The sequence below is a fragment of the Mus musculus genome, chromosome 5 (genome assembly GCF_000001635.26).
Source record: "Mus musculus strain C57BL/6J chromosome 5, GRCm38.p6 C57BL/6J".
Lineage (NCBI taxonomy): Eukaryota > Metazoa > Chordata > Mammalia > Rodentia > Muridae > Mus > Mus musculus.
The window spans coordinates 96,106,480-96,120,253 of NC_000071.6; the positions used below are offsets into that span (position 1 = coordinate 96,106,480).

Sequence of the window (13,774 nt, forward strand, 5' to 3'; positions counted from 1 at the left end):
AGATTTCAGTGTATGATCCTAAAATCTGCACTTGTCAAAAAGAAATACATACACACATATTCATAAACACATACATAGTAATCATGGTTTATTTAGAAATTACCATATAAACTCTACATTACCCTTTAAAAATAGTTTGCTAACCAAAACATAACAATTCTATTTAAGAAAGAATGAGTGATTCGTATAAAAAGAGGTCTCTGGCCTCTCTTTATTCTCAGAACTGACTGAGAATAAAGTTGCTTGCTGCCAAACCTGATGACCTGAGGTTTATTGCCAGGAACCACATGGTAGGAGAACCAACAACTATATTTTTATCCTGTGACTAAAACGTGCCAACATGAATAGATAAACGTAAAATAAAAACAAATTGTTTTACATAGAGAAGAAGTCTTCTCGGAATATTTATATTAACATTATACACGAAGAAATGCAAATATTTCAAGAGAGAAGAAAATTTGTTGTCAAGATAACACCAAAATGTGAAAGGAAAACTTTGTTCTGACAGTGGTCAAAAATATCTTGAGTATTAAGAAAAGTTATATTAAATAACAAGATACCAATAACAATTTTTTTTGTTTGTTTTTGGGGGTTTTTTGAGACAGGGTTTCTCTGTGTAGCCCTGGATGTCCTAGAACTCATTTTGTAAACCAGGCTGGCCAATAACAAATTTTTATAGGTATATTTCTTAATGTACCTATATGAATGAAGAAAAATTGATTGATGTAACCATGCAACAATTATCTAGCATTCAGATCCAGAAAAGTAAAACTCATCAAAGATCTAGACATGGGAGTTTCCTGGTTGTTAAGAAAAACTCCAACAAATGAGGTAGGCAGGAGATTAGACATACTGAAAAGAAAACTCAGTAAACAGGAAAAACAGATTCAGGAAAATTACCCAAAAAGCATTAACAGATCTTAAAATGTTGAATACTGAATAGGAAAAGACACAAAATTTAAAATAAGAGAATTTATACATTAGAGCTCTCGAAAAAAAATGGTCCAAAATGTAGAAGAACTTCAAGTTACTACTCCTATCCTTATAACCAAAAATAGGTAATCCAAACACTGCTGATTATGTCTCCCACAAGTACTACCACTAAGAAAACTATTTTCTTCAAATCATAATTTTAGTAAGGCTTAACAGATCTAGAGGAGGAAAAGTACTCCACATAGGCCCCTCTAGTTTTTAGTAACAGATGGAAAAATATTCAACTGAGGGTCCCTTAAACCTATGTATCAACTGATAAATCTCTTTTCCCTTCATATTTATAACTACATCAATAGTATACCTTCACAATAACAGAAGATTACTGCTGAAAAAGCCTTTGGCGTCAACCATTGCTTAATGAGTCTTTAGGCAAACACAAAAACAGAAGAGACAAGAGAACGCTATTTATTTGAAGCGGTTCTAGCCTCTCATACAACAAATAAAATAATAAACAACCCTATACCAAAAGACAGGGGGTTGGCCAACCTATAAATAGAAAAAAATTATAAAGTATTGAAAACAAGTTTTAAAAAAATTGGCCTAAAAGAAGGATCACTTGAGATGAGCTGGATATAAGAGATCAGCAAAAGAGCCCAGGAAGGGCATATACCCAAAAGATGCTCCACCATCCCACAGGACACTTGCTCAACTATGTTAGTGGCAGCTTTATTCATAACAACCAGAAACTGGAAACAACCTAAATGTCCTTCAACCGAAGAATGGATTTTTTTTTTTTAATGTGGTTAAATCACACAATGGGACACTACTCAGCTGTTAAAACAAGGAAATCATGAATTTTGTAGGCAAATGGATGAACCTAGAAAATACTTCCTGGGTGAGGTAACCCAAACCCATGCATGGTATTTACTCACTTTTAAGTGGATATTAGCCATAAAATATAGGATTCCCACAGTAAACTCTATAGTCCCAAAGAAGCCAAAGAACAAGGAGGATGGTTTCTTTCTTTCTCAGAAGGAAAAATAAAATATATATCTTTTATATCAGAGGAGGATGGAGGGAGGAAACTGGGAAGGAAAGGGGATGTAGAGGGGAGTAGGGTGTGAGGGAGATCAGATATAGGGAGAGCAGGGGAGAGAAAAGGAAATTTGGCTGGGAGTAGGAGGTGGGGAATCTCTAAGACATGACAGAGACCTGGAATGGGGAAGGCCCCAGGGTGACTATGAGGGCGACTCTAGCTGAGACTCCTAGCAGTCAGAAATATAATCCTAAAGTAGCCACTTTCTGTAGCCAGGCTGGGAGGAGGGATAAGGACAACAAAACCCACCCACAAAACCTTTGACCCAAAATGTGTGCTGCCTACAAGATGTGCAGGGACAAAAACAGAACAGAGACTGAGGGAATGGCCAACCAATGACTGGCCCAAATTGAGACCCATCCCATGGGCAGGAACCAATCCCTGATACTATTAATGATACTCTGTTATGTTTGCAGACAGGAGCTTACCATAACTGTCCTCTGAGAGGCTCCACCCAGCAGCCAATGGAAAGAGATGCAGAGACCCATACACAAACATTAAATGGAGCTTGGGAGTCTCATGAAAGAGTTGGAAGAAAACTGAGGAACTCAAAGATGGCAGGAAGACCAACAGAGTCAACTAACCTGGACCCTTGGGAGCTCCCAGAGACTGAATCACCAACCAAAGAGCAAGCAGGGTCTGGACCTAGGCCCCCTGCATATCATGTAGCATATAAGCAGCTTGGTCTTCATGAGGGTTCTCCAACAACAGCAGCAAGAGCTGTCCCTGAATCCACTGCCTGCCTGCCTATGAATCCTGTTCCCTTGGTTCCACTGTCTTGTCTGGCCTCAGTGGGAGAAGATGCACCAAGTCCTGCAGGGATTTGATGTGGGGGGGGGGGGGAGGGTGTGATGGATACCTAGAGGGGGGCTTCCTCTTCTCAAAGGAGAAGGGGAGAGCAGAATGGGAGGATGATCTGCACGGGGAGTACTGGGAAGAGGGGGACTGATATTGTAATGTCAAGCAAATAAATAAATAAATCTAATGGGAGGATGATCTGCACGGGGAGTACTGGGAAGAGGGGGACTGATATTGTAATGTCAAGCAAATAAATAAATAAATCTAATGGGACGGAGGGAGGGAGGGAAGGAGGGATGGAAGGAGGGAGGGAAGGAGGGAGGGGGAGAGATTGCTTAGGGTGTATGGGGGAGGACACTGGAAGAGGAAGATTAAATAAAAACAAAGTAAAATTGTGTACATATATAGGAAAAGGCTGTAATCAAACCCTTAACTTTGTATACTAATTCAAGGAAAAAACACAATGAGTAAGCTGATACAGGTCACAATATAATCAAAGAAGTTTACAAAAGGATATCACTTAACAAAATACATTGTAGTATAAACTAGACCATGATAACAACAAACAGAAGACCTTAAATAAAAGGATCAAACACATCAAAAGATAAACAAGAATGAGGACATCTTTCAAAAGCTAAAAACAAAAACAAAATATTACCAAGATATGATATAAAATATATTGGAGATTTCAAATCTTATTCTCATTTATCAACAGAAACTATGAATACAACACCAGTCAAAACCAGAAAAACAAACTAACAAAACAAAAAACCTGGCTAAAGTAGAACTGAATAGAAAATTGCTTTAAGAAATGGATAAATTTCTTTTTTGTTTTGTTTTTTCATTTTATTTATTCACTTTACATCCTGCTCACTGCCTTTCCTCCTGGTCACCTCTCTTTCCTCCTCCCACTCTCCTCTGAGAGGGTGGGGGGCTCCTGAGTATCCCCCAACCCTGGCATATCAACTCTTTGCAGTGCTAGTCGCATCCTCTCCCACTGGGGCCAGACAAGGCAGCACAGCTAGAAGAACATATCTCACATACAGGCAATAGCTTTTGGAAAAGCCCCAGCTCCAACTGCTCTATACCCATGACCAAACCGCACATCTGCTACCTATGAGCAGGGAGGTCTAGATCCAGCCAGTATGTGATTTTTGGTTGATAGTTCAGTCTTTGAGACCCCTCATGGGTCCAGGTTAGTTGACTTTTGTAGGTCTTCCTGTGGAATCCTGCCCCCAACTCTTGTGTAAGAGTTCCCAAGCTCCATCCACCTTTGGCTGTGATCTCCGCATTCTTCTGAATCAGCTGCTGGATGCAGCCTCTCAGAGGACAACCATGTTAAACATTCATTCAAGAAAAACAAAATTTAAAAAGTAGTCAAAAGTAGCATAGGAAAGGCCCTTCAAATAAACCTGCAACTCCATAAAAGCAACAACAAAACTAATAAAAATAAAAGTGGTTCTACTATCAACTTAGATCAGTAACATGGCTAAATCTGTGTTGAAGATTCAGGAGAGTGACTGATTAAAATGTAAATGTAGAGACAGAATGTTACAAATCAACAGACACAATTATCCTAGGCTATCTTGATTGCACTTTCATAGTTATTACCAATTCCTGTACTAGACCTAACATGGCTGCAACTTTTAGGATATACTATTTTAAGTAAACTATCAGCTTCCATAAGGCCTAAAGCTAAGAATAAGGTAGCATCTAAAGTCTATGAAGAGAATTCCCACTTATCTGACATTCCTCTTCCAATGAATTGGGTAAATGCATTGATTTAATGGCTTCCTTTTGCTCTATAGCTATAGAAGTTCATCTTGATCTCCTGCACTATCGAACATGCTCGTGGCAATCTGAATGTTCATATTTGTCTCAGAATCAACTATTTCATTCTATCTGGATGCAAGAGTAAGAGCTAGTTATCTGTAAGAGATGACATATGTAATGGTAATTCCTGCCCTAAGATTAAAATGAAGCTGAAAACATTTCATTCCATGCAAATTATGGCCTTTGTAATACTGAAGCATGATGCATTATTTGAGTATTTGTTGGTGTTAAATATGGCAGTGCTCCCATTGCATAAGATTATAAAATATACTATTATGTAGGGTACATAATATGTAATGACAATAAAACTGTTACTTGTTCATGCATTATAGTATACTAGAAATATTATTCCCACAAATTTAAAAAAATTATTGTAAATTACACGCCCTGTTACATCATAGCAACTTCGCCATCTCATATTTACCATATGGATTGAATTGCATCAAGAGATGAGATAGGGTTCCTAGCTTTGCTATTTAGGCTTACATAAATATATTCTAAAATAGTCACACAAAGATAAAGTTCCAAAAAGCGTATTTCTAAGACTATGGTCCTGTCTTTAAGCAATACATTACTCTATTTGCCATCTTGAAAATTTTACCAAAAGACTGCAATACCCAGAGAGGATTCTTTTAAGGGAAAAGACAAATTTGATTAAGAGAAAAGATTTCTGAAGGTTTTACTTGTAATCCACACTATCAGAGCAGCGGAGCTAAAGCTCTTCCTGTTCCATCTGATAAAGACTAGTCACTCTCTGGTCTGCATGGGGTTTGTCTGACTTGTCCATAGCTGAAGGGTTTTTTCTCCACATGCCTGAGTAAGAGGTAACAGAGTGCAGAAAACTACTACTGGCAAGTTTTAGCTATGTGGAAGCCAGTAAGAGGCAAAACAAACAACAGACTGACCAAATGAAAAGCTTGAGAATACAATATCCATAAGGGCTTGACCATCCACATGCAAAGGGTTGAATTATATAGAGAAAAGGCTAAACCACAGCTCAAGTTTCACCTCTGACCTTGAAACTATGCCTAGGCAGGAAACAAAGATAACAGAAGTTGTAAAGTTCCTGCTTAGTAGTGAAAATATGTTCCAAACCGAACCACAAAGCAAGAGGAAAGATTTATCGTTATAGGCATTTAAAGACAATCTCATACAAATCATTAGCTGACTAATACTCTGAGTAAAGATTTTAGTGGCCACAATACAGTATTGCTTCTGAAAATTAACTAAAGCAAGAAGAAAAGTGGCAAATAACACTAACGCATATAACAAAGAACAAGGTAAAAATTTGATTTCTGAATTGTCACCTTTACTTAAAAGTACAATTCTAAGAAACAAACAAGTAAAAACCTATAAAGATTAAAAAAACAAACAAACAAACAAACACTATGAGCAAAACTAAGGGAGGAGATAATGAATTTACAAAGGAAAAAAACCAAACAAACAAAAACCTTGCCCATCAGTTACTTAAAATACCAACAGTCTGATCTTGGGTGGTTCAATTTAACAGCTCTTAAGCTTTAGAACTGTTCAAGAGCAGTATGTATTTAGAAGAAACCATACTTCAATTCTAGTATCTTATCAGGCTACAGAAAATGTAGTAAACTATCTTGTGATGATAGGCAACTATAACAAGTTGCAGGTTCCAGGTAGGCACAAGATCACAGGGATCTTCAGTGTACTCTGTGGCTGATTTTGGTGCAATAAATTCATTTTCCAATTACAAGGGATTTATTAGAATGTAATTCCATCATAATCAGAGAACTACCTGCATATGTAATGAGCTTCAAAAAATTGTCTGAAATTTTTAAAATTTCAAGCATATAATCCCTGATATTAGAAGGCTGATAGGAGGATCACAAAATCAAGGACATCACAAGCCAAACAATGAGAAACTGTCTCAAAAACAAAGATCAAAGAATAGTTTCAAATTAATATTTTAACCACATGAAAAACAGACATATCAAAAACAAACAAACAAAAAAAAATCTATAAAAAGAAGCCAAAGAAAACGAGAAAGATAGAAAACAACAAACAGTACAACTGTCTAGAATGGCTCAACAACAAATCTTGAACAGCTAGGACCAAACGACCAAAGGTGCAGACATGAGAGATTCTAAGTCTGTAAAGAAAGTAACGATGAAAGGCACCTCAGATACATACCATGAAGGGTACACATTATATGAGTCCCAGAAGAACAGAAAAAAAAAGTTAAAGAGTTCGTGGCCAAAACCATCTTAAATAGATGAAAACCATTGGTATACATATCCGTCAACCTTACCAAATTCCAAGTAGGACAAATGCTAAAGTTGAACAACTAAATACATTGTAGAAAAACTATGGGAAATCCAATATAAAGACAATTTTCAAGAGAGGAGGAAAAGTAAAGTACCGTGGACACATCCTCACTTAGCTTACTAGTTGAACGGCACACAAGCAACTGGTCTTGCCATGCAAATAGATTAAAAGTAGGTTTCAACTCTCCACTCCTGCACAGGCCCCATATGGAGATTGTTGGAGCCATAGCCATTTCAGAACTTCACTTCTACTTACTCACAAAGACTTACTCAATAAACATTCTTTTTATTTTACTTTCTATTACTTAACCTCCACTCTTGTACTTACAGTTATGATGATAGTTTTGTCTGATTGCTCAGTCAGGTCTCAGGACTGTTTTTTGTGTTTCTCTACTCAGTTTACTATAAACCACTGTTTACTATATGCTTCAGCCACATCTCAAATACTCCATATTCCTACAAGTTTTCTTCTCTCTCCCCTCCTTAGCCTCTTTGTGCCGTCATAGCTTTAACAACCTCTAAAATCTGTAAACCAGTAAAACCCCCAACTACTTTACCCACTTCAATTTTGTTTTCAAGATTAATATTTAATCCTTATCCTTACCCTCCAAGTCCTTATTTTATTATCTAAAATATGAGAATTCTCTATACCACCCTTGGTTGTTTATCCTCCCACAGATACTAAATTCAAATGAGGTTATTGCTATTAACTGACTAGTCTAACACCTGTAATAACAAGAAGCTGTGGTTGCTTTAGCAGTTAATATCCTATCCAGGGAACAATCCAGAGTTTACAACAGGTACCCTGACCTCCTAGACTGAGGAGCTGAGGTCTTCACTATACACTCAACTCTACCACATACAAGGCCCACATGAACACTGCAAATACTTCAACTGAAAGAATGAAAACTGATAATACATACATAAAACCAAACAAAGTAATACCAGATGCATAATAAAAAGGAAAAAAAACATAACTCTTTTTAAAATCACTGAGGCTACAGTCATGGCATCTAGTTAGATAGTAAGTTGAGATGAAATTCCAGAAATCTAAGTGTGTTAAAATAAATCAAAGAACAAAGTTACTGACCGAGGACACAAACAGCTGAATGAAATAAGCAGGACAAAGCCAGATACAAAAGAATTCTACATGAATTGAAAGAAAGAAAGAAAGAAAGAAAGAAAGAAAGAAAGAAAGAAAGAAAGAAAGAAAGAAAGAAAGGAAGGAAGAAAGGAAGGAAGAAAGAAAAAGAGAAGAGAAGAGAAGAGAAGAGAAGAGAAGAGAAGAGAAGAGAAGAGAAGACAAAATGCTGGATATTAAAAAGCATAGTAAGTCAAGTAAAGTAAAAAGCTCTTAGGTCTCAGCCATTAGCATAGATCAAAGAGACACAATATCTGGGCATGAAAAAAGTAGAACTAGAACAATCAGACAGAGACAAAGCTCTAACAGTAAGAAAGTTACAGTGGAAATAAGGCATAAATAAAATTCTGAAAGGAACAAATTTATCATGGTAGGAATAAAAGAAAAAGAACCTAGTTCTAAAGGCGAAACATGCCTTAAATAATCCTAAGAGAATTCCCCAGATGTAGGAAGAGAGCTTAAGGCAGAGGCTGGGGTTGTGGAATGAACAAGGACAGACAGAGAACACTTAGACCAGTGGGAAGTCTAAGGTGCACGCTGACACTGCTTAAACAGACCAAACCTATGGATAAGGAGCATAGAAAAGTCTGAAGAAAGGCACAGCAAACATTGTTAAAGTGAATCATGATGGAAAGTTTCCTAGAATTAGGGGAGGAGGTGCTATTCAAACACAGGAGGCATTTAGGATACCAAACGGGGTGGGGAAGGAAGAAACAAAGAAAAAAAAAAATCAAAGAAAAGAGAACCTCCCTTGATCATGTGGTAATTAAAACACTAAACATACAAAATAAAGTTTAAAAATAGTAAAAGAGAAGTCCAAGTCATACACAGGCCATCAGAATAAAACAGGTTACTCAATTGAAAATGCAAAAGCCAAGCAAGCCTGTGTAGATGTATTTCAAGTTCTGAAAGACAACTGCCAACCCAGACAGGTATAAAACTAACAGTCATCATTGAAGAAAAAAGTAAAACTTGATGTAATAAAAATGTTTTCAAAAGGCTAAAAAAATTCATGACTACTAAGCTATACAAAAAAAAAAAAAAAAAACTTGAAGGAATCCTTTGGACTGGAGAAAAACAAAATGATCTGTAAGGCCACAGGACATAAATAATACCCTAGAATAATAGGGTAAGCAAGACAGATAGAAGGGGGAAAAAAAACAAATGCTGTGAAATCAACAAAGTAACAGGAATCAATACATACCTTTTAAGATTAACTGTGATTATTAATGGTCTCTGAAACTGCTAGAAAAAAAAGTAGGGAGCACATGTCAAGATATAGGCATCGGTAAGAACTTTCTGAATAGGACTCCAATCACTCAGGAATAATCAACAAACCTGAGGCTCATAAAATTAAATGTAAGAAGTATTTGTATAGCAAATGAAACTGTCAATCAAATGAAGAGCCTCAGAGTGAGAAAATCTTTTCCAGCTATATATTCAACACAGGATTAGTATTTAGAATAAACAAAGAATTAAAGTAGCAAGCATCAAGAAAACAAAAAAAATTTTTTTAACAAAATGGATCATGGAACTAAGCAAAGTTCTAAAAGGAAAAAAATACAAGTGGCTAATAACATTTTTAAAAGTGTTAAAACCACCAAACACAGGGAAGATGTAAATGTAAACTACTTAAAAATTCCATTTTACCTCAGTCAGAATGGCTATGATTAATAAAAACAAATGGTAAAAAATGCTGGCAAAAGTGTGGGGAAAGAGGAATTCTTGTTGGTGGTGGGAATGTAAACTAGTATAGCCACTACAGAAATCAATGAAGTGGTTTCTCAACACCTGAAAAAAGATACATTACTCCTGGGCATATATACCCAAAGGACTCCATATATGCCTACAGAAATATATCCACATCCATATTCATTATTGCCCTATTCACAACAGTTACTTAGTAAATGTCTATCAATTAATGAATGGATAATGAAAATGTGGAACATATACACAATGGAATTTTATTCAGCTGTAAAAACAGAGATGGGGGGAAATTATAGAATTTGGAGGGAAATGGATGGAACTGGAATACTTAGTAAGTGGAATAACCCAGGCCCAGCAAGAAAACCACAATTTACTTCCCCAATATATATCTTAGGTGTGAAGAGCTGTATATCTAAACTGGGGTGTCTTTAGTGGTCAGGAAGCTAGAAAGTGCTCATAAGAGGTAAAAAGAGAAGAGACCTTAAGGGCTTAAGGGATAAAATACACTTAATAAGGTTTAAGTTGGGGACAGGTGAAGGAGTGCTGAGAGGTGGGTTAAGCAAACTAAACTAAGGTTAGATGGAAAGTCCTTATAGAAACCTACTATTTTGTAAGCTAATTAAAAAGTAAAATTCAAAAGAAAAAGTTGAACACAGGTACCCTGCTTGGGTGGACAAAGCTTCTCAGAAGACAAGACTGTTAAAATCTCAGTGGCAGGTATGGGAAAACTCCCTACAAGTTAATAGTGAGATGGTAAGAACCTACTGCTAAATACACAAAACATTTTGTTTGCAGAACAAAGAGAAATCGAGTTGGAAATGGCCTGAAAATATTTTCCCTGGTGGCTGATGTTCAGAGTTCTGGATAGTGCCACTGGAGGAGAAAAAGTCATTAATACTCAACAGAGTATGCAGAATGCTACAATACCTACATGCCAGGAAAGATGTACCCACTCGTATGATAGAAGTATGAATACCATGGAGGTAACCAACTGCTTTCTGAATGGATCAGAAGTCTGCTCTACAGGAGGAAATTCATGCCAGACACAGTAAATCTTAATCAAATGTTACTTATGCTTTGTTAAGCAGACATTCTGTCAACCTACCTTCTAAACCCATATATTAGTGCTGATTGCAGCCTTGGACAAAACAACTCTTCACACAGTGGACAACAGTTTATTATACAGAAACTTTATAACTGGTCAAAGGGTGGAGAAGAAGTGATTATTGAGTGCTAAGCCTTAAATGGGACATATTTATCAATCCTCTGACCCCCAATGCTCAGAAATATAGAATTGGGAGCAGAAAGAGTATAATAGCTGGAAGACAAGAAGGAGTGCTGTGAAATGCTGTCATCAAACACGGCATTGTGGTTGCACTTGTGAACTCAATGTAACTATGGTTACCTACATAAGACCTATACAGATCAAGCCAGCATCAGTCAGCATTCCAAAAAGAGGCCACTAATTGGAACCCAGTGGATCCCCCTCCCAAAAGAAAGGGACAGTACATGAATGTAGGATGAGGACACACTAGGATGGGGTCTAGGGAGAAATGGAGAGGGGAGCTGGGGGCAAATATAATCAACTGTATACATGCATGAAATTGTCAAAGAAATATTATTTTTTAAAATGAAAGTATTGGAGGTGAGAGCTGATGTTCAATGGAAATGGAACCCAGGAGTGCCTAGCTGTATTTATATCAAAATTTGAAATTAAAAAAATTACAAGAAAATGAGATCATTATACAATGATAAAAATATAAAACAATTATAGGGCTGGGCGTGGTGGCGCACGCCTTTAATCCCAGCACTTGGGAGGCAGAGGCAGGCGGATTTCTGAGTTCGAGGCCAGCCTGGTCTACAAAGTGAGTTCCAGGACAGCCAGGGCTATACAGAGAAACCCTGTCTCGAAAAACCAAAAAAAAAAAAAAAAAAAAAACAATTATAAAATACACATGTATCAAACACCAAATTCACTATCTCATGTTCACTAATGACCAGATCTGCCAGAAAGAAAACAGGAAAATGAGAATTGAAGTAAGCTATAGACCAAGTGCACCTAATAGACATTTATAGAATATTTCACTCTACTACAGAATACCATTCTGCTTATCAGCACAGAGGACATTCACCAGAATAGTCCATAATATATTACACTACTAAACATTTCTCAACAAAGTTGAAAAATACAAAATTATGTATTTTCTCTGACCACATGAATTTTTAAAGAACTATAAAAATTATGAATATATAAAGATTAAATAACATGACCCCAAGGCCTTCTAGTTTCAAGAACTTATGTGAAATTTTCACATTTCTTGAAATAAAATGGAAATATGATATCACCAAAACTTAAGTGATACAGAAATAGTACTAAGTACTTATATCAAAAAAGTAAAACCAGTTTACATAAGCAACCTATTGATGAACCAGAAAAAAAAAAAAAAAAGCTCAAACTTAGTAGGTTGAAAGACTAAAGATGAGATTTTATGAGATTTTAAATAAGATTTACAAAACACTTAAAAAATTTAAACAGAATAAATTTTATGTGTACTAAAGAAACAGAAGATCTCAGTAAATGAAAAGATATGAAGAAGGTAGTAGTATTACCAATACCACAGAAACATCAATGGATCATTAGGAATTATTATGAACTACTAAAGGCAAAAAAGAAAGCCAACAAATTGTAAAATCTGCATGAAAAAAACTCCTGAACACATATAACCCATGCATAATAAGCTGACTCAGAGTGAGACTATAATCTCTATCTTTCACCAATCAGAAAAGCAATTCAAAACAATTACTATATGAAAACTATGATAGTATAAGAAAATATAAGGTAATTGCTTTGGCATACTAATACACAAAGACTTTTGTATATGACATCAAAATCACAAATAAAAATAAAACAGAATTACATCTTCATGAAAAGAATTAGTACAATAAAGAGGAAGCCTACAAAATAAGATTTGCAAACTATTCATCCAATAAGAAATTACTACCTAGGCAAAGGTATCAGTTGAGTCAAGGTATTTGAAGCAAGCATGCTAATATCAGCAGACACTATCTCAAAAGAAAAAAGGAGAAAGAAAAATATTCCCAATTGTAGATACAACGTGCAACAAATGGAAAAAATAATAAAGTCAAAATGTGAAGATACAACATAAGAGAAGAAAAACTTAAAAACTGCTTAAAATGATAGGTAATACAGGTACAAATAAATGGACTCAAAATATATCAAGATTACAGTCACTCTTTTTTTTTCCTTTTATTCAATACACAAGAAGTAAAAATTTAGAAAGAGAGAGACTCGACCCCCGGGCTACCTTGCCAGCAGAGTCTTGCCCAACACCCGCAAGGGCCCACACAGGACTCCCCACGGGATCCTAAGACCTCTGGTGAGTGGAAAACAGCGCCTGCCCCAATCCAATCCCGCAGAACCTGAGACTGCGTTACATAGGGAAGCAGGCTACCCGGGCCTGATCTGGTGCACAAGTCCCTTCCGCTCGACTGGAGACTCGACCCCCGGGCTACCTTGCCAGCAGAGTCTTGCCCAACACCCGCAAGGGCCCACACGGGACTCCCCACGGGACCCTAAGACCTCTGGTGAGTGGAACACAGCGCCTGCCCCAATCCAATCCCGCAGAACCTGAGACTGCGGTACATAGGGAAGCAGGCTACCCGGGCCTGATCTGGGGCACAAGTCCCTTCCGCTTGACTCGAGCCCTGGGCTACCTTGCCAGCTGAGTCGCCTGACACCCGCAAGGGCCCACACAGGATTCCACACGTGATCCTAAGACCTCTAGTGAGTGGAACACAACTTCTGCCAGGAGTCTGGTTCGAACACCAGATATCTGGGTACCTGCCTTGCAAGAAGAGAGCTTGCCTGCAGAGAATACTCTGCCCACTGAAACTAAGGAGAGTGCTACCCTCCAGGTCTGCTTATAGAGGCTAACAGAGTCACCTGAA

The 13,774-nt window shown here is 37.1% G+C and overlaps 1 protein-coding gene across 10 annotated transcripts in view; it reads right to left on the bottom strand.

Moving 5' to 3' along the window:
* Cnot6l (CCR4-NOT transcription complex, subunit 6-like) overlaps nucleotides 1-13,774 on the bottom strand; it is a 93,866-nt gene that overhangs the window by 36,147 nt on the left and 43,945 nt on the right. Inside the window, exon 1 of one of the 10 annotated variants that reach the window (XM_006534872.3) lies at nucleotides 9,303-9,336. The exons of the other annotated variants lie outside the window; for them this stretch is intronic. The gene's annotated coding sequence lies outside the window, so the exon portion shown is untranslated. Of the gene's footprint in view, nucleotides 1-9,302; nucleotides 9,337-13,774 lie in introns of those variants that run through there. 10 annotated transcript variants of the gene reach the window in all.